This window comes from Mustelus asterias, chromosome 18 (assembly GCF_964213995.1).
Source record: "Mustelus asterias chromosome 18, sMusAst1.hap1.1, whole genome shotgun sequence".
NCBI classification, from domain to species: Eukaryota; Metazoa; Chordata; class Chondrichthyes; order Carcharhiniformes; family Triakidae; genus Mustelus; species Mustelus asterias.
The window spans coordinates 23,535,038-23,554,896 of NC_135818.1; the positions used below are offsets into that span (position 1 = coordinate 23,535,038).

General features: G+C 43.2%; 1 long non-coding RNA gene across 2 annotated transcripts; it reads left to right on the forward strand.

Annotated features, from left to right (window-relative positions):
* Positions 1-1,127: 1,127 nt before the first annotated feature.
* LOC144507008 (uncharacterized) lies at positions 1,128-16,372 on the forward strand. Of its 2 annotated transcripts, XR_013500007.1 has the most exons (4): positions 1,128-1,201; positions 1,308-1,520; positions 11,381-11,769; positions 14,538-16,372. It is a non-coding gene; the product is annotated as an uncharacterized LOC144507008 (long non-coding RNA). The 2 variants fall into 2 exon arrangements; XR_013500006.1 differs by lacking the exon at positions 11,381-11,769.
* Positions 16,373-19,859: the final 3,487 nt, after the last annotated feature.

Here is a 19,859-nt window from a genome sequence, read left to right on the forward strand (position 1 = left end):
TTACAACCTGTGCCATGCCCAAATGAATCCATGCTGAACGGCCTCGAGGAATATCCAAAGCTCTATTACAACCACAATCGCCCACAGCCTTCTTATCATTGAAAAACCTTGTGATAATTGATTTTTTTTGACCGTTCTAATGGGATGTGTGCATTGCTGTGTGGATTTTTGTGTGGATTGCCTTTCTCGAGGTCAACCACATTGTTGTGGGGCTGGAGTCATAGCAGATAAGGACAGTAGATTTCCTTCTTAGTGAACCACTAATCTCACTATTACTGAAACTCGTTTTTAACTCCTAAGTGAATTTAAACCCTACCAGCTTAGATATGAACTAATGTACGCAGTGTCTGAACCTCTGGATTACTCTTCCAATGACATCACCACTACGCCACCGCTTCCTTCTGACTAAATCTTGCACACAAACAGGTAGAAATCTTTACCTTGTTCTTCTTGGGACCTTCCTCTGTGTTAGGAATATATACCACTCCCCACCTTCTGAATACCCCAGAGACCATCGGTAGGAGCTCAAATGGATTGGCCAGCCCGCTCGATTTTCTTTTCGTTATATTTGGGCATTCATTTTGTATAAAGTTTAGCTAGAACTTGAGCAAAGTAGAACACCTGGTGTGCGTATTAATGTAGCCCCCAAATTACAACACGTCCACCTTTGCAATTCATCTTCAACAAAAAGGGGAAAGAAGATAAAAAGTTGGCACCATATTCCAAAGAGAACTGCACTGCAAGTAGCAACTTAAACATCTTCCTTGCAACAAGCTCCCTTTGACTTTTTTTTAATGATTATCCGGATATAAAAGTAATGATCCGACTGTTCAGATAGAGACTACAAAAGCCAACTCTGTCAAGTACACACAGTTGAATGAGATTGCATTCAGCTAAAACTTTAAACTGACCTCAGTGCTATTGTAATTTCGAAACAGATGAGGAGACGGATTGAAAGAAAGGAGATCTATGTAACACAATAAATTGTGTCTTGTCCTGTACGCATTCCCTTTAGAATCAGAAAACAGACAATGTTAGTGCAGTGCTACAGTTTACGCGCATGGGCATCTAAGCTCGTACTGAGGTTTTTTTTAGACAGTTTATTTTTGGCTCCATCAGAGCCAAATTAGGCATCGCGGCGCAGGCGAGGAGGCAGCACGCACTCCAAAGAGACTTCTGCCTGAAAACAAATATATTCCGAGTAACAAATGGACTTAAAAAGGAAAACATTAATAATTCTGCTTCTCGCTTAAATATGTGACCGTGAACCGACCTTCTTGTGCGATATTTATTATTTTCCTGTTTAGGTTATTTGTCGCTTTGTGAAGGTGGCGTTTACCCGAGCTGATATACGACAGGCCGTGGGTGAGTTTTCTGTTCTTGCAATCAAGGTGACTTACAGTTCTTCCAGGACTTTCACTAAACATTGTGTTGAAGTCAATATGGGGTCGCAAGCGGATTACTCCAGGTACTGACTGCTGAGTCCTTTGAAGGGGAGATTTATCAAGAAGTCCAAAAGGGTAAGATATTAACTTCTTTTTGGTAAGTAACACTTAATTCGAACATTCATTTAACTTGAACAGGATTTTATTGTAGGGTAATTGACCTATTAGTTAAATTGACAGCTTGAAGTCAAATTCATGCAATTTATCAGACAGATATTTGATTCCAGTTGTCCTTGTTCAAATAATTTGTAACGGTTAGATTCATATTAAATAGAAACATCAAAAAAACAGAGAAATTACGGCACTGAAGGAGGCCATACGGTTCGTCGTGCTGGTCCGAAAAAATTAGACTTATCCCACTTTCCGCAAGTAAATTATCAAGTCTTTTTTATGCGATGAGTTTTTCTACCACGATTGACCTTTCTGGCAGTGAGTTCCAAGATCCAATAATAGTCTGGGCGAAAAGCATCACTTTTCAGCGGAACTGGGTGAAGTCATTTATCACCAGATGTGGATGGACAAGGTCAAACATCCATTTGTCCTATTTTCCTCTGGCGAAATTGTTCCCTACTTCAGCATCAGCCTGAAATACAAATATATAGTGCTATATTTCAGAAATGTATCTTTGAATCACTACAATCAGATTTCCGCCTATGCCACGTTACGGGACAACCATTATCAAAAATACAATTTACCTATATAAATAACTGTGTCACTGTGGTGCACTGTTTTTCATCCTTTTCGATTTCTATGCAGCCTATAAGAAAATCTACCACAAAACTTTCTGTAAATATCCCCAAGGGCAGAATGTGAGTCTTTCAAAGCTTCATCCATGCGGCACTATCTCCAAGTCCAATATTTAATGCTTCCTGGATCATATGTTCCAGGAGGTAGCCACCCACAGGCAGTAAGAGTTCAGGGTAGTAGCTGGGTGACTATCAGGAACAGGCAGGAAGTCCAGGGGTTTCTTGGATATTTGCTGCTCTCAAACAGGTACTCAACACTGGCGACTGTTGGAAATGATGACATCTTGATGGGGTCCAGTCCAGAACATGGAACCAAACGTAAGGTTAGGGACAGGATGGGGGAAAAAAGAGTGGAAGTGCAGTTGTTAGAGGATATTCCATAGTCTGGGACAAACAAACATTTCTGTAAGCATTATTGTGAGTCCTGCATGGTACATTTCCTCCCTGGTGGCATGGTAAAGGAGAAGTTGCAGAATTACCTACAGTGGAGAGAGATTGAGCCCGAAGTTGTGGTACACGTTAATCCAGAGACAGCAGGTATTGAGATCTTAAGATCAGACTTGGCAGGAGCGAGGGAGGAAGATTTAGAAGTTGAAAATCAATGTCAGTAATCTCTAAATTCTTCCCATTGCATTGTGCTAGCAGGAGTAGAAATAAGAAATAGGAAGAATCAGTGTACAGATTGAGACATGGTCCCAGATAGAGAACATCAGATTCTTGGGCATTGGGAGTATTTCTAGGGCAGACAGAATTCAAAAAGAATAGACTGCATCTCAAAAAATGTACTGGGACCAATTTCCTCAAAGGGAGGTTCGGAAGCATGGCTGGGAGGGTTTAAACTAAATAGAGAGAAGAAGAACACCAGCGTATAAAAGTCAAAAATGAAACGGCACATATGAATTGAGAGTATTGGACAGAACTAGGGAAGTGAGGAGTTTTAAGTTAGATAGCAAGAGACAGAGTTACAATGAGGAATGGAACAACAGGATTACAGTGCATGTATGTAAATGCATGAAGTATGGTTAATCAGGTGGGTGAACGACAAGCACAAATAACCATCTGGGAATGTGATGGGGGGAGAATGGCCTGGAGTTTCTGGGCACCTCAGCATCTGATTTAGGGGTACCCCAAAGATACTCAACATCACAGATGTGGATTTGCATAGAAATTGCTGAATAGCACAAACATCCTCTGGACAATTGCCATACAAAAATAGGATTTAACTTTTAAACTTCATTAATAGTTGCTCAGAAAATGTTAGAAGGATTAAAGCCTCTTCTAACTTCTGGTTAACATTATAAAGACCCAAATAGATCTCCCACTGGACTGCCCCATGCACTCTAGCCCCCAGGGGACTCCCCCCAGATTCCTGAATAACCACAACCCTCGCCTGTCACCCATAAAATGTTCTATAGTCCCGATGCCCCATGGGATTCCCCCAAACAAATAGGTCTCCAACTCCCAGTGCCTGCATCCCTAACCTGACTCTCTACTGAGGCCCAACCCAACCATCCCCAATCCCCACTGTAGGCCTGGCACCTCCCCCCCCCCCTTCCCAAAATGATCAGTCATCACCTCTGGACCTGAGGCCCCTGACCTAACCCAACTTCCTCCCACATGCTAGACAAGGCCCTACCTTACTAAACCCTCCCCCCGACCTGATCTGACCCACCACATTCCAACTTGACTATCCACCCCCAAGCCGTAGAGACATACAGCACAGAAAATGCCTTCCACTACCCTTTCAGGCAGTGAGTTCCAGACTCCTACCAACCTCTGGGTGAAAAAGGTTTACCTCACAATCTCTCTAAACCTCCTGCCCCTTGTCATAAATCCCACCACCAAGGAGAAAAGTTCATTCCTATCTACTCTATCTACGCTCCTCATAATTTTATACATCTCAATCATGTTCCCCCTTAGTCTCCTTGCCTCAGGCTCCAAGGAAATCAGCCCCAGTCTATCTAATCTCTCTTCATAACTAAAAGAACAAAGGGCACAATTTTACAGCCCCACCATGGCAGGGGCAGGACTGTAAAGTGCAGCAAGCTGTACAAAAAACCATTGACTTTGGCAGGACTGGAAGATCTCACTGGTATGGCAGGCCATAAAGTTTCACCCCAATCATCTGCAGGAAGACACTTACATGACTATTATTGTCATATCAAAATGTTTCAATTGCAAATGCAAAAGAGCAAGGACCAATCTTAAGTAGAACATCTAAATTGGAAGAGAGCTAATCTTAATGGCATGAAAGGATCCAGTCAAGATAAAATGGAACCAAAGACTGATTGGAGAAACTGTAACAGAAGAATTTGTGTTCTTTAAAGAAGAGATGCTTCAGATACAGGCCATAATATTCTTGGTATTGTTTAATTAATGCAGAATATTTACTGAGCCTGTGGAGTTACATAAAACATGAATTTTATTGAAACTATTGAATTTTATTGGCTACATCTTGCATGAGGTTGCACAAGCGAGTACAATTCATGTGACGTTGTATCACCTTCTTAATGATGTACGCATTATATAATTAACTTATTGGGCAATTAGAATTAACCTATTGCACTTACATTTTCCCTCAAGCCTCTGATTCCCATTTCTATATTGTAAAGATCAAAAGTTTCACAATTTTATCTCTGGCCTGTTGCAGTTCTCATTTCCTTCTCTTAAGTTCTCTCTTTCCTCCATTCTTCTTCTATGGACAACAGCTGTGGCAGTTCCATTTGTTTACTGAATGGGTCCTCTGCTCCTCAGGAGGGGATTGGGACTTTGAGTCCACCACGACCTGCATATTCCCCTCCAAGTCACTCACCATCCTAACATGGAAATATAGTTCCTTCACTGTCGCTGGGTCAAAATCCTGGATCTCCTTTCCTAACAGCACTGTAAAAGTATCTGTAGCTCAGGGACTGCAGCAGTTCAAGAAGGCATCACCACTACTTTCTGAAGGGCAACTAGGGATGGTCAATAAATGATGCTGACATCCCATAATTTTTTTTAAAATCACTAGTTCAGTTGAGTTTCTGGTCAATGGTAAAAGCCAGGATGTTGACAGTGGGAGTTTCAGCAATGTCAATGCCATTGAATGTCAATGGAAATGGTTAGATTCTTAATCATGTTAGCCAAGTGCCAGCTGCAGACAATGTAACGCTGGTATTGGATTCTAAGAAGGCTAACATTTTAAAAAATTATTAAACCTCCAGCCAGTTTAGGAACTGAACACCCAAGCTGTTACGTTCTACTTAGGGCAAATTCCAAACAGACTTATGACATGTGTACCCCAATGGGAAACACAAAGCATATGGCAAAACAAATCTATACAATGACTAGGACTGTGCAAACAACTGCAACTGAAACAGAAAACATCTGACACATCATATTCACCCACCTCATAACTTACATGGTCACCTACCCACCTCACCAACCTACCCATCTTACCCACATAACTGCCTCTCTGAAAACAACTGCAGCTAATTAAGTGGGTAGCTAGCTTAAACTGGTTTTCAGAAACTATAAAACAGACCTTGATACTCCAATGGCAAACGCAATGCAGCTCTAGAACCAGTTTCAGATCACCTACAAACTAGACCCACTTTGAAACAAGGAAGAAATAAAAACAGGCTTCCATCAGTGCTGTTTGATCTGCATTGCATAGTGCTTCAAGTACATGGAGAGAAAAGTGGGTGGCACGATGGCACAATGGTTAGCACTGCTGCCTCACAGTGCCAGGAACCTGGATGGAATTCCAACCTTGGGTCTCTATCTGCATGGAGTTTGTACATTCTCCCCATGTCTGCATAGGTTTCCTCTCAGTGCTCCGGTTTCCTCCCACAATCCAAAGATGTGCAGGTTAGGTGATTGGACATGCTAAATTGCCCCATAGTGTCCAAATATGTGTAGGTTAGAGGGATTAGCGGGGTGGATGCATGGGGTTACGGGGATAGAGCAGGGGGGTGGGGCTGAGTAAGAAGCTCTGTTGGAGAGTCAGTGCAGACTCGATGGGCTGAATGGCCTCCTTCTGCACTGTAGGAATTCTAGGTAAGTGGAAGATTGGTGAATCAGGGAGTTCAATGAAGAGGAGAAGGATGTTCTCCTTCCTTCTACTATTTTTCAGCCACCAATAGCCAGCTATTACTTTGGTACAGGGAAAGAAGCTAATTGGTGAGTTACTGGTAAGTTATTCTAATTGTAATATATAGTTTTAATGTTATGTATGGCAGGTCAGCTTGGCACAGTGCAATGTATCTCCTGTAGCATGTAGAAAGTCATGGATGCACCGTAAGTCAATATGAACATATCTGCAGGAAGTGTCACTGTCTGCTGATGCATGAGATCCAGGTTTAGGAACTCAAATGGTGGCTGGAGTCACTGTGATGCATCCATGAGGCAAAGAACCAAGTGGATAGCACATTTAGTGAGGTGGTCACACTGCAGTTTAGGAGTGTGCGGGCAAAGACAGAATGGCTGACTGCAAGGCAGCCTAAGAGAAACAGGCAGGTAATGCAGGGGACCCCTGATTCTATTTTGCTTGCTAATTGGTTTTCCATTTTGGATACTAGGTGAGGATGATTAATCCTCAGGGGATGCAGACAGCCAACTCCATGGCTCAGTGGCACAGAAGGGGAGGAAGAAGAGTGGAAGCCCAATAACGATAGGGGATCAGACAGGAATTTCTGTGGTGCTTCTGCCTCTGATATAACTGTCCAACCTCACAACCATCCTATGGACAAGATTCAAAGCGATGACCACTATCATCTTTAAGGATATGGGATAAAGACACATGGGACCATCAGCACCTGGATGTTCCATGCCAAGCCACTCATCATCCTGGCTTATAAATATATTGCTTAGTGTTCATTTACTGGCACTTGGTAATAACCCTGGGACTCACTCTCTAAAAGCACTGTGGCTGTACCTACACTACATAGACTGCATAGGTTCACGAAGGCATCTCACTACCACCTTGTTGAGGGCAATTAGGCATAGGCAATAAACATTGGCTTAGCCAGCAATTCACATATCCTATGAATGAATTTTTAAAAAGTGACTTCATGATGACTTGTTGCCTCCCTGATGCCAGAATTAAGGATCCACATAATGGCTGCATGTTATCTTTCTGGCAAGGGCGAACTGCTAGTAATCGTGATCCACATTGGTAACAATGACATAAGTGGGAAAAGGGATGAGATCTTGAAAGCAGATTTTGAGGAGCTAAGAAGAAATGTAGGGAGTACACCAATGTAATAAAGGTAATCTGTGCATTAGCAAGGAAATAACTTTAATTGGAGGAACAAAATATGGAATTTGTTAGGGTTGAGCTAAGAAACAGCAAACATTAGTAGGAGTTGTTTCCAGTCACCAAAAAGCTCGTGTTAACAATCTTGTTGTAAAAGAATCTTTAGGAAAGAGTGACCAAAATGTGACTGAATTTTACATTATGTTTGAAAGTGAGCTAAATTCAATCTGAAACCAGGGTGTTAAATTTGAACAAAGGAAATTATGAAGTTATGAGGGACAAATTGGTTGAGCTGGATTGGGACAATGCATTCAAACTCTGATGGTACATGTGCAATGGATAGCCTCCAAAGAGTTATTATGTCATTAATTTTACAGCAACTATACATTCCTTTCAAAGCACAAAACCCTGAAAATAGGTCAGTCAACTGTGGCTAACAAAGGATGTTAAGGATCGTATAAGATTAAAAGAAAAGGCCTATAAAGTTGCCAGAAATAGTAGTAAACCTTAATACAGCAAATGAGGATCAAAACAATGATAAAAAAAAGGAGAATGAAAGTAAGCTAGCAAAAGACATGACAACAGACGTAAAAGCTTCCATAGAGGTCCATTACAGGCACAGTCAGGGGAATTTATAATTGGGAATCGAGAAATAGCAAAGAATCGAAATGATTACTCAGTGTATCTCCCTCACTGAAGACTCACCAAGATACCTCCAGAATTAGAGGTCCAAGGGACTAGGGAGAATAAGGAATTGAAGGAAATTAGTATCAGTACAAAGATTGCATTGGAGAAATAAATGGGGCTGAACGTTGATAAATCCAGAACCTGATATTCTACATTCCAGACTTTTGAAAGACATAGCTGCTAAGATAATGAAAGCATTGGTGATCATCTTCCAAAATTCTATAGATCCTGGAATGGTTTCTGCAGACCAGAAGGTAGGAAATGTCTTCTCGCTTTTCAGGAAGTTTTTTGGGGGGTGGAGGCGGTTAGTGGGAGAGATGGGGAGAGGGGTGGTGGGGATAGAGATAATGGGGAACTACAGACTCGTTAGCCTTACATCAGCAGTAGGGAATGTAGAATCTAAAATAAAGGATGTGATAAATAGATGCTTTGATAGTAATGATCCGACTGGGCATTGTCAACATGGATTATGAATGGGAAAACATTTTCAACGAACCTGTTGGTGTTTTATTATACTATAATCCACCTAACCCACAAATCTTTGGATACTAAGTGGCAATCTAGCATGGCCAATCCACCTAACCTGCATATGTTTCGACTGGTTCCGAGGATGTTATTAATAATTGATGAAGGGGAGTCGATGGATGTAGCATACTTGCATTTTCCAAAGGCTTTTGAAAAAGTCCCCCACAGAAGGTTAGTTAGTAAATTTAAACTATGTGGGATTGGAGATAATATGCTGGCATGGATTTAGGATTGGTTAACAGGTGGAAAACAGAGTGTAGGAATAAATGGGTAATTCTCGTGTTAGCAGGCTGTGAGTAGCTCAAGGATCAGTGATTGTGTCCCCACTGTTCACAATCAATATCAATGATTTTGATGTGAGGGCCAAATGAAATATATACCAAATTCACTGATGACACCAAGCTACATGCAGATAGTGAGGAGCATTGTCAGAAGCTACAGAAGGATATAGATAGGCTGGAAATTTGGGCAAAGAAATGGCAGATGGAGTTCAATCCTGATAAATGCGAAGTGATGCATTTTGGTAGAAATAATGTAGGGAGGAGCTATACGATAAATGGCAGAACCATACAGGGTGTAGATACGCAGAGGGACCTGGGTGTGCAAGTCCACAGATCCTTGAAGGTGACGTCACAGGTGGAGAAGGTGGTGAAGAAGGCATATGGCATGCTTGCCTTTATAGGACGGGGCATAGAGTATAAAAGTTGGGGTCTGATATTGCAGATGTATAGAACGTTGGTTCGGCCGCATCTGGAATACTGCGTCCAGTTCTGGTCACCACACTACCAGAAGGACGTGGAGGCTTTGGAGAGAGTACAGAGGAGGTTTACCAGGATGTTACCTGGTATGGAGGGGCTTAGTTATGAGGAGAGATTGGGTAAACTGGGGTTGTTCTCCCTGGAAAGACGGAGGATGAGGGGAGACTTAATAGAGGTGTATAAAATTATGAAAGGCATAGATAGGGTGAACGGTGGGAAGCTTTTCCCTAGGTCGGTGGTGACGTTCACGAGGGGTCATAGGTTCAAGGTGAAGGGGGGGAGGTTTAACACAGATATCAGACGGACATATTTTACACAGAGGGTGGTGGGGGCCTGGAATGCGCTGCCAGGCAAGGTGGTGGAGGCGGACACACTGGGAACATTTAAGACTTATCTAGACAACCATATGAATGGAGTGGGAATGGAGGGATACAAAAGAATGGTCTAGTTTGGACCAGGGAGCGGCGTGGGCTTGGAGGGCCGAAGGGCCTGTTCCTGTGCTGTATTGTTCTTTGTTCTTTGTACATGAGAATGCATGTTGTCAGGAACATTCAAAATGGCTTCAAGGGGATTTGGAAAGCTTGGGGTGTAGGAGGGATGGTGGTAGTGTGGGATTTTATGGTTCTACTATGGTGTTTCCTCCACTGGAAGTTATGACAAACCATTTAAATTGTCACTTTCTTCGGTGGGACCATAATATCCTGCCAGATGAGAGGGGGGCATGAAATCCTGGACAGGGAGTGGGTGAGAACGTAGCAAATGGAATATACCATGGAAAATGTGAAGTTATCCAATTTGATAAGAGGAACAGATTTGCAGGATATTTTTTAAATGGTAAGTGATTAGAATGAGTAGATGTATAAAGGGAACCAAATGTGCTTGTCAAAAAATCACTGAAAGCTAACATGCAGGTGCAGCAAGGAATTAGCAAGTTGTGTGTTAGCCTTTATCGCAAAAACACTTGAGTACAGGAGCAGTTAAGGCTTGCTTCGAAGTCTGGAGCACTGCGAGCAGTTTGGTCCGATAACATTTTTTCCACTTACATTGGGAAGGATACTTCCATAAATACAAAGTTACACCAGGTTTATTCCTGGCATGGTGGGACTGTCCTGTGAAGAGAGATTGCGGAAGCTTGGCCTGTATTCTCTCGAGTTTCAGAATCAAAAATGATCTAATTGAAAACTACAAAAACTACAAGAGAGAGTAGATGCAGGTAAGATGTTTCCTGGTTGGGGAGGGTCTAGAAACATGAAAAATAGGAGCAGGAGTAGATCAGTCCACCATTCAATATGATCACAGCTGATCATTTATCTCACCACCATCCTCCTGCACTCTCCCCACACCTCTGATATCTTTAGTTTCGGGAAATCTATCAATTTCCTTCTTGACTATATTCAATCACTACAGCCTTCTCTGGTACAGAATTCCACAGGTTCAGAAGATATTTCTCCTCATCTTAGTCCTAAATGGCCTACTCTGTATTCTGAGACTTATCTAAAATGCCCAGCTAGGGGAAGCATCACCCTGCATCCAGTCTTGTCCAGCCCTGTCAGAATATTATACATTTGAATGAGGTACCTTCCCATTCTTCAACTTCCAGTGAATACAGGCACAGTTGACCCAATCTCTCCGTATTTCGACAATCGTGCCATCCCAGGAATCAGTCTAGTGAATCTTTGCTGTATTCTTTCCAAGGTGAGTATATATTTCTTGGGTAAGGAGGCAAAACTGCCCACAATATTTCAGGTGTGGTCACCCCAAGGCCCTGTACAGCTACAGTAAGATAACCTTCCTCTTGTACTTTAGTCATAATGCAATAAGATGACAAGACATAGGGGCAGATGTGGGGTATTTGGCCCATTGAGTTTATTCTACCATTAAATGAGATTATGACTGATCTAATGTGATAATCCTCAACTCCACTTTCCACCTTATCCCCATAACCCTTGATTCCTTTACTAATTAAAAATCTGTCTATCTCAGCCTTGAACATATGTAACTACTGGACATCTACAGCTCTCTGCAGTAAAGAATTCCACAGATTCATTGCCCTGTGCAAGAAGAGATTCCTCCTCATCTGTCTTAATGGATGACCCTTTGCTCTGAGATTCTGTCCTCTGGTCCTAGACTCTCCTACAAGGGGAAACAACCTCTCAGAATCTAGCCTGCCAAGCCACATGAGAATCCTATATGTCTTCATAAGGTTGCCTTCTTCTAAACTCCAATGAGTACAAGTCCAACTTACTGAACCAGTCTTCACAAGAAAATCCCTTCATACCTTGGATCAAACTAATGTACCTTCTCTGGACTGCCTCCAATGCCAGTATATTTTTCCTTAGATACGGGGACCAAAACTGTTCACAGTATTCCAGGTATGTTCTAACTAGTTCCTTGTATAGTTTTAGCAAGACTTCCACATTTCTTTAATCAATTTCCTTTGAAATAAAGGCCAACATTCCATTTTCCTTCCTTATCACCTGCTGAACTTGCATGCTGGTTTTTTGTGATATTTTGGAGCCCCAAATCCCTCTGTGATGCATTTTTCCCTATTTAAATAATACTCAGCTCCTTTATTATTCCTATCAAAGTGCATAACTTCACATTTTGCAACATTATATTCTCTCTGCCAAGCTTTTGCCCACTTTCATAACCTGTCTATATTCCTCTGTAGACTTTTTGTCATCCTCACCACTTACCTTTCCACCGATCCAACGAAAGGCAACATACAATTTGCTTTCTTAACTGTTTGCTGCACCTCCATGCTTGCTTGCAATGATTTGTGTTCTAGGACACACGGGTCCCTTTGTGCATCAACATTTCCCAATCCATCATTATTTGTATAATATTCTGCCATTCGATTTATCTTACTGAAGTGGAAAACCTCACACTTATCCAATTGATACAGCATCTGTCAAGTATTTGCTCAGTTATTCAATTTGTCTAAATCACCTTGAAGCCTCTTAACATCCTCCTCACCATTCCCATTCCCACCAAGGTTAGTTTCATCAGCAAGTTTGAAAATATTATATTTGGTTCCCTCATCCAGATCATTGGTAGATTGTGAATAGCTGGGGCCCAACAACTGACCTCTGCACTAACCTACAAGTTCCTGTCTGGCACTCTGAAAAAGGCCCATTTATTCCTACTCTCTGTTTCATGTCTGCTAACCAATTCTCAACCCATATCAAAATGTTACTCCCAATCTCATGTGCTTTAGTTTCACGCACTAACCTTTGTTTTCCTGAAGGGGAAAAGATGACAGCGATGGTGCCTTTGACTAAGAGCCTGCTCTCCCTGTCCAGTAGGGGCATTTGCCAAATTGCAACATGACAAGCTCAGCATAAAACTGGTCCTGACTTTCATGACAAGGCTGTTATCCTTTTGGGAGGATTAACATTCTGTGTTGTGCCTGGACTTATGTCACAATGCAGACCGGGCTCACATGGAACTTGTCTCCTAGTAGCAACATCACAAATGGACTGAAGACTAGATTAATCAGAGAATCCCTACAGTGCAGAAGGAGGACATTCGGCCCATTGAATCTGCACCAACTCATTTTTATTCATTCGTGGGACAATGAATAAATTGGCCAGCATTTATCACCCATCCTTCGTTGCCCTTGGAGGGCAGTTGAGAGTCAACCACATTGCTGTGGCTCTGGAGTCACATGTAGTCCAGACCAGGTAAGGACGGCAGATTTCCTTCCCTAAAGGATATTAGTGAACCAGATGGGTTTTTCTAAGAATTGGCAATGGTTTCATGGTCATCAATAAATTCGTAATTCCAGATATTTTTTATGAAATTCAAATTCCACCACCTGCCATGGTGGGATTTGAATCTGGGTCCCCAGAACATTAGCTGAATTTCTGGATTAATTGTCTAGCGATATTGCCACTAGGCCAATGCCTCCGCCACAGGTCATAATCTGACAGAATATTTTACCCCAGCCCTCCCCCACCTTATTCCCATCATCCAACACATTTACTATGGTTAATCCATCCACCTACACATCTTGGGACACTAAGGAGAAATTTTACCATGGCCAATCCGTTTAACCTGCACACCTTTGGAGGTGGGAGGAAACTGGAGGAAACCCACACAGACGCAGGGAGACAGTGCAAACTCCACACTGACAGTCGCCCAAGGCCGGAATTGAACCCAGGTCCCTGGCACCGTGAGACAGCAGTGCTAACCACTGTACCACCATGCTGCCCAAGTATTTGCAAGAAATTCTGTACAGGTAGGCTGCAAAGCAAATTTGCTTCTAGGCTCATGCTTTTCGCCGTACTGACTACCTCTGTATATTGTTTTCATAGCAAATCAATAAATTATAGAAACTTTTAAAAATATCTTTTATGTGGGACTTTATCAAAAGTTTTCTGTAAATAAAACTACACCAGATCCATTGGCTCTCCTTTATCTATTCTGTGAGTTACATCCACAAAACTCCAATAGGTTGGTCAAACATGCCTTTTCAAAAATCCATATTCCTTTCCATAAATCCATATTCGTTTTGTCATATTTTCCAAGTGCTTTATTACACATCCTTTATAATAGACTCTAGCATTTCCCCACTACTGATGTTAGGCCAACTGGTCTATAGTTCCTGTTTTCTCCCATCCTCCCTTTTTTAAATGAAGGTTACATTCGCCACCCTCCAATCTGCTGGGACTGTTTCAGAATCTACAGAAATTTGGAAGATGACAACTAATGCATCCACTATTTCCATGGCCACCTCCTTTAGTACCTTGTGATGTAGATTATCAGGCCCTGGAATTTATCAGCTTTCAGTCCCATTAATTTCTCCAGCTTTTTTTTAGTCATACTAATTTCCTTCAATTCCTCGTTGTAGGCTTGAGGTCTGTAGCCATTCATGTTTTGCAATTTTGCATTTTATTTCTGCTCTGCTTTGATTTTGAATGTTTAAAGTCATTTTGTATTTTCTCACTTTGGAGACATTGATTTTCATCCAACTATGATTTTGCATTAATTAATTAACCAAAAGTAATCAGTAGTGATATGTTTATCTAGGCCTTGTTTTTTCTCTGTACTGGCCAGCAAGTTGTTGTTTAGGCGAAAGTTTTGTTTCCCACTTTCTCAAGCTAAAATACTAAAATAAGTTGTTTTTTCTTGTGATCAGACCGACTGTTCTACTGCAATCTGTGACCCTTGGACTACCGACCAGATTGCTGAGTAATCTTATCTGGTGGGGTCACCTAAAGCATTAGAAGATGAAGTTAAATTGATGGACACAACACCTGGTTAATGGCAGATGAGAAAACATCATCAGGAGCTGCAGCAACAGCTGCAGTGTAGCAAAGTCTGCTTAGCCTCGTAGCCCCTGCGAGAGCTGAGATTTGTTTTGTGAAAGACTATAGTAGACTTAGAGGCTGGAATGCAGCCACAAATTCAGCTTAAAAGAGACATTGCTTCAGGGTTCCAATACTGAAATCATAGTGGAATTGTCATCCGCTGAAAGACAAGAGCAAGAAACAGGAGCAGAATGAGTGATCATAATGCCTACTTGTTACGGTGACTCAGCAACTTAGTAATGGCTGTACCAAGGGGATGGTAACATTAGTATCAATTTTGGGGAGCTGTCATAAAGCCAACCAAATTGGGGTTATTGTTTGTGCTTTAACGGAAATCTGCCTTTCTCCTGTTCTAGTATATTTTTTTATTCATTTGTGGGACACAGGCGTCACTGGCTGGCCAGCATTTATTGCCCATCCATAGTTGCCCTTGAGAAGGTGATGGTGAGCTGCCTTCTTGAATTGCTGCAGTCCATGTGCTGTGGAGTGGCCCATAATGCCATTAGGGAGGGAATTCCAGGATTTTGACCCAGCGACTGCAAAGGAACGGCGATATATTTCCAAGTCAGGATAGTGACTTGGAGGGGAGCTTGCAGTTGGTGGTGTTCCCATGTATCTGCTGCCCTTGTCCTTCTAGATGGAAATGGCCGTGGGTTTGGAAGATGCTGTCTAAGGATCTTTGGTGAATTGCTGCAGTGCCTCTTGTAGATAGTACACATTGCTGCTATTGAGCGCGGTGGTGAAGGGAGTGGGTGTTTGTAGATGTGGTGCCAATCAAGCGGACTGCTTTGTCCTGGATGATGTCAAACTTCTTGAGTGTTGTTGGAGCTGCACCCATGCAGGCACGTCAGGAGTATTCCATCACACTCCTGACTTGTGCCTTGTAGATGGTGGATTTATTAACAGGGGCATCGAGTATAAGAGCAAGGAGGTTATGCTGAACCTGTACAAGACACTAGTTAGACTTCAGCTGGAGTATTGTGTACAGTTCTGGGTGCCACACTATAGAAAGGATGTGAACCCATTGGAGAGCGTGCAGGAGAGGATTACAAGAATGGTTCCAGGGATGAGAAATTTCAGTTATGAGGATAGTTTAGAGGGGTTGTAACAGTTCACCTTGGGGAGAAGAAGCCTAAGAGGAGGTTTGATAGAGGTGTTCAGAATCATGAGGGGGCTGGACAGAGTAGATAGGGAGAAACTGTTCCCGCTTATAACAGGATCGAGAATGAGAGGCACAGGTTTAAAATGATCTGCAAAAGAAGCAAATGTGTTATGAGAAGAAAAATCATTTTCACACGATGAGGGTTTGGGTCTGGAATGCAATGCCAGGAAGTCTGGTAGGGATGAGAAGGTAAGAAATTACTTGTCGTGGGTTCTTTACGGGCCCCCTAATAGTAAACACATACTAGGACAGGGTGCGCAGGAAGAAATAAAGGGGGGGGCTGTGAGGAAAGGGCTTTGGGGAGTCAGGAGGTGAGTTACTCGCCGCAGTATTCCTAGCCCCTGACCGGCTCTTGTAGCCACTGTGTTAATGTGGTGAGTCCAGTTGAGTTTCTGATCAATGGTAACCCCAAGGATGTTGACAGTGGGGGATTCAGTGATGGCAACACCACTGTATATGTAATTTTTCTTATTTCAATAAAGTTACCTTTCTTTCTCTTTGCATCTCATTATTATAATCATTATTCAATAAATTGTGTTTTCACACATTTACTTTCCATTGTGACTCACTCTTCTTAGAACGAGAGTGTGGCTTTGGACCTAAGTGAGATTCTTAAATGAATTCCCATGACTCCTTACATCCTTCTCACTAGATCCGTGATACCCGAGCAATTCTGGGGAGCTATTTGTGTTTACTTGGTCTGCCATTTTCTTGTTCTCCATTGTAAATTCTCCTGTTTCATACTGTAAGGGTGTTTCACAGTGTAAGGGACATAAATTTGTCTTAGCTAATCTTTTTTTCCTTTCACAGACTTGTAGAGGTTTTTACAGTCTGCCTTTATATTTCTTGCAAGAAGGACACAATTTTAAAATAAGGGGAAAGCCACTTAGCACCACAATGACAAGTTTTTCTTTAGTCAGAGGGCATAGATCTTTGGAATTCTCCATCCCAGAGGGCTTTGGAAAATTAGTTACTGAGTAAGTTTAAAGCAGAGATTGACAGCTTTTTAAATATCAATGACGCAAGAGGTTTGGGGAAAAGGTGTCCAAATGAAATATCAAATTGAATGCCGAAACAGGCACAATGGTGTAAATGGCCTACTCCTGCTCCTCTGTTCCGAACCATAATATGCTCACTGCTACTGGAGGCATTTTCTCTGAGGTCATTAATTAATCTTGTCTCATTTTACATTATCAGATTTGCAAAGCCTACTCTCTGGTTGGTGCTAAAACATGCAGCTCCAAGAAACTGTTCCGAAAATATTATGAACTACCTTTGCCAATCTGATTTATCCCATTTGTGTAGATTAACTTCACCCATGATTATCACTGTACCTTTTCTCACAGCCCCCCCCACCCCCCCCGCCCCCTCCCCCCTTTATTTCTTTCTGCGCATCCTGTCCTGGTATGTGTTTACTGTTAGGGGGCCTGTAAAGAACCCACCACAAGTGATTTCTTACCTTCTCATCCCTACCAGACTTCCTGGCATTGCATTCTAGACCCAAACCCTCATCATGTGAAAATGATTTTTCTTCTCATAACACATTTGCTTCTTTTGCAGATCATTTTAAACCTGTGCCTCTCATTCTCGATCCTGTTATAAGCGGGAACAGTTTCTCCCTATCTACTCTGTCCAGCCCCCTCATGATTTTGAACACCTCTATCAAATCTCCTCTTAGGCTTCTTCTCCCCAAGGTGAACTGTTACAACCCCTCCTAAACTATCCTCATAACTGAAATTTCTCATCCCTGGGAACCATTCTTGTAATCCTCTCTTGCACGCTCTCCAATGCATTCATATCCTTTCTATAGTGTGGCACCCAGAACTATACACAATATTCCAGCTGAGGTCTAACTAGTGTCTTGTATAGGCTCAGCATAACCTCCTTGCTCTTATACTCGACGCCCCTATTAATAAAGCCAAGGATACTGCATGTTTTAGTTACAGTTCTCTCTACCTGCACTGCTACATTCAATGGTCTATGCACATATACACCCAGGCCCCTCTGCTCCTGCACCCCTGTAAGAATTGTACCTCTTGGTTTATACCACCTGTCCATGCTCTTATCAACATGCATCACCTCACACTTCTCCACACTGAACTTCACATGTCACCTTGCTGCCCACTCCACCTGCCTATTAACCTTTGAAGTTCGATACTATCCTCACACACTACAATGCATCCAAGTTTTGTGTCATTCAAAAAATTTGAAATTGTCCACTGCAGACCACGATCTAGATCACTTGGAGGACAAAAGTTGGTTTCTGTTAATTAGTTAGCACAATTCAGTCGCACATTGTTTTAGATTTCCTGATAAAAGGTGGTTCATTTGCTAAAGAAAACATTTTCACTCAAAGATTCTAAATAGTGAGCAATTGCTAACCTCTCTTGGTGTTTGTGACTCCCTGGGACTCATTGGCAGCATGGGTCTCAGCACTGCCCTCGGGCTGCTGGGTCCTAGTGTACTCAACACTCTTCCAGCTGAAGGATGTGCACAAAGCCCTTGGAAATTGCACTGCTGCAGCCTCACAACTTTTCAAGGAGCTGTGATGCTGGAGGGCATGTGGGTGGGGATTGGGGAGGTCTGTGATGCTGGGGGGCATGTGGGTGTGGAATGGTGGGTCTGTGTTGCTGGGCGGCACGTGGGTAGGGAATTGGAGGGTCTGTGATGCTGGAGGGCCTGTAAGTGGGGGAATGGGCAGTATGGGCAGTGTGTGTTTCTGGGCTAGGGGCAAACAGCGTTCCTTAACCACTACATGTGTTTCTCTCGTTCTCCAACCCCTTCGCCCCTACCTTAAAGTGACGAGATGGCTTTTGTGATGCAAACGATTGACCTTGCTGTTCTTTTGGTTGCTGCTGGAGTTGAGGAGGAGGAGCAGGAGGAAGAATTGCGGGCACAGGGGGCCCAGGCCTTACCACTTGCAGGAGTAGAGGGAGACCAGAAGCAGAGACTGCAGCAGTTCCATGCACAAGTAACAGTACAGATCAATACAGATATCGGACACTGTTTACTGCCAATGGCTCCGGCTCTGAAAGGAAACAGTGCAACACCTGTGCCACCTGTTGCTGGACCTGGCACCTCGGGGCAGGGGGAGGCAGCCACTCTCAATGGCTGTCCAACTGACGGCCGCTCTGAACTTTAATGCCACTGGCTTCTTCCAGACCTCTAGCGGAGATATACGTGACATTTCCCAGTCAGCTGTGCACACCTGTGTCAAGCAGGTCACGGAAGCCCTGTATGCCTGGGTTCAGCAGTCCATCAAATTTAACCTGGACCAGGCCCAGTAGGAAGCCCGGGCTGCAGGGTTCATGGCCATTGCGGGGATGCCTAATGTACAGGGGGCCATCGACTGCACCCACATCACCCTCAAAGTCCTGCTGCAGAATCCACGAGGATTCATCAACAGAAAGGGGATTCACTCCCTAAATGTCCAACTGGTTTGTGACCACAATATGAACATTATGCACGTCTGCGCGAGACACCCTGCAGCATGCATGACAGCTTCATTCTCAGGAGCTCTGACTTACCAGAGGTCTTTGAGGAGGAGCCCAGGCTGCAGGAGTGGCTCGTGGGTGACATGGGTTACCCGCTTTGGACCCAGCTGATGATGCCTATGGGGAGCCCTCTGACTGAGGCGGAGACCCACTATAATGAGGCTCATGTAGCCACCTGCTCGATAGTGAAGGGGTGCATAGGGCTCCTGAAAATGTGATTCCGGTGCCCAGACCGCTCTGGAGGGGCCCGACAATACAGCCCCCTGATCTCTTTCCGCATTGTGGTGGTGTGCTGTGCCCTGCACAACCTGGCACTGCAGAGAGGTAATCTTATGAAGGAGGAGGAGGACGTGGAGACCAACCAGCCGGGCGTCGCTGGGGAGGAGACCACCCAGCAGGAGGGACAGAAACAGGAGGAGGAAGAGAAGGAGGAACACGCCGAGCAACGCCACCCAGGCGCTGGAGGGCTGGCAGCTACAATGAGGCACACGAGG